Genomic DNA, 2,308 nt, shown 5'->3' with positions numbered 1-2,308 from the left:
TTCTTTTCTTATATTGTATTGTATAACATTTTATGATTAAGGAATTAATGCAATTTGTTTTCAATGCACTTCTCTGTTTCCTTCGACTCCATCTCCATCTTTTTTGCTTAGTATCTTTACTTTCATTGCAACATTTAGTGAGATTGCTTGGGTATCGGGTGCTTAGTCATGTGGATTAGGGATATGAAGCATGTAGCAAACCACCGAGAGGTGTGTGTTGTACCAGTATATAAGAAAACCTTATTTGCTTAGTATGAAGCTGCGGCAACGCCTGTTTATAGGCTAACACATTACTTGTCTATGAGTAAAGTCAGCAACAACCAACTGCCTGGGAGGGTAAGTGGTTGGTCGCATTAAGTAATATAAGTCATTGTTCACTAAGGATAGAAACACGGGTACCTTGTTCTATGAGTGCATCATTCATCATTTAGGCATACTTGGAAGAGTAGTCTAAAACCAAAATCTAAGACTCGGGAGAGCGGATTGGAACGTATAGGCAAGAATGGGGATCTTAGAGATAAGCTCTATTTGCTTTCACGCAGCAAATGCACCCTACGGACGGGATATTGCATGCATCGAGGAAGTAGGATATGGTGGTTGTATGCAGTCATCTCAGCACTATGCATACCCACCACATATGTCCTAGATTTAGGCTTTTAGTGTGTGTAGCATGATCGCATGACTTGCATTGACTAAGGTTGCTCTTGCGGTCACTCTTAAGTATTGCAATGAAAATATCTCCGCATTTTGTCTATTTTCCCATTCATTTGTTTCATGTCAAGTGTTGTCGTATCTCTACCTCTCATGCATATTCTCATTGTGTTATCTGCTAGTTAGGAGTAGAAGTAGTGTTAACTTAGAAACCCCTCCATCATTCTTTTATTTAAACTGCCGCATGCACATTACCGCATTTATTTTGCTACAAGTCCCTAAGTTCGACCTCGAATCACCCGAGAAACTTGCGTTCGCGTTATACTTGGCGTGAACGCAAGAAAACTTGTGACAGGACGCATGGTCATCGCATACATTTGTTAACGATAATCATTCTAAGGCATGACCATCGACGCATGACTATCAATGCATATCTTAAGAACATGCATCGCATATTGCGTCCACGGGATTTTAGTTGTTGAATAATTTGACTTATAATTTCCCGTCATCAGTAATCATCAGTGAAACTAATAAAATACTCATAGCCACCTTGGGCTCACACATTCATAGGACCACAAAGGTCATAATATACTAACTCAAAAGGCTCCTTGGCTCTATAACCTTTTTCAGGAAAAGGTCGTTTAGTCATCTTACCCTCAAGGCAAGATTTGCACACATGTAAAGAATTTTCTTCTAACTCATTTAGAAGTTCATTCTTCATCAATCTCTCAATCCTATTGAGATTGATGTGCCCTAAATGTAGATGCCAAAGTTGGGCATTTTCTTTTGAAGAAATTCGTCGACGTTTTGATTAAGTTACGACAGTTCTGAACATTTCAGTATTATGGAGGAAATTAATGGCTAATGGCCTTAGCACATATAAATTTGATTCCAGATTTGCTGTGCAAATAAAAACACCATCTTTATGAATAAACGCTTTATTCACATTAAAAGAGATAGTATATTTACATTGCAATAAACACTTTACAGAAATAAGGTTCCTTTTTAGTTTAGAAATAATATATACCATTTTTTTTTTAAAAAAACCTATTCTGTAAAGTTAACTGGAGTTCTCCCACTGCCACAGCTGAGACGACGTGCCCAGTGCCTACTCGCATCGTCATCTCACCAGCTTCCAGCCGTCGCCAAGATCTAATCCCCCAAAAAGAAGAACAAACATGATTAGTGGCACCTGAATGTAGAATCATCATTCTCCATCAAACAAGTTTCAAGCACAAGTAAATCACATTTACCTTTATCTGCCTTGGCCTTAGCCTTGGCTACTTTCTTCTCTTTCAGATACCGAGGACAATTCCTCTTCTAGTGTCCATCTTGGTTGCAATGGCAACACTTTCCCTTAGCAACTTGTGGACGCCTATTTGGGGCGATAAGTGGTGGGTTAGCAGGGGCCTTCCTTTTACCCTTACCACCCTTCTTCTTTTTCCCCTTTGCAGAGTTAGAAGCAGAAGATGCAGACTTTGTTCCTGAGGTCCAACCTCTATGGAATGTCCTAGAGGATGAAGCAACATTTGCCTCACCCTTCTGCCTCTCCTTACTTTTCAGTAAAGATTGGTATGTCTGTAACTCATTGAGGAGAGTTGTAAGGTTATATTTCATTTTGTTAAGAATCACATTGCTAACAAAGTGTAGGAAGCTT

This window comes from Benincasa hispida, chromosome 3 (assembly GCF_027475165.1).
Source record: "Benincasa hispida cultivar pf3 chromosome 3, pf3_genome.v1.1, whole genome shotgun sequence".
In the NCBI taxonomy this organism is placed as follows: Eukaryota; Viridiplantae; Streptophyta; class Magnoliopsida; order Cucurbitales; family Cucurbitaceae; genus Benincasa; species Benincasa hispida.
This window is presented reverse-complemented; position numbering follows the sequence as displayed.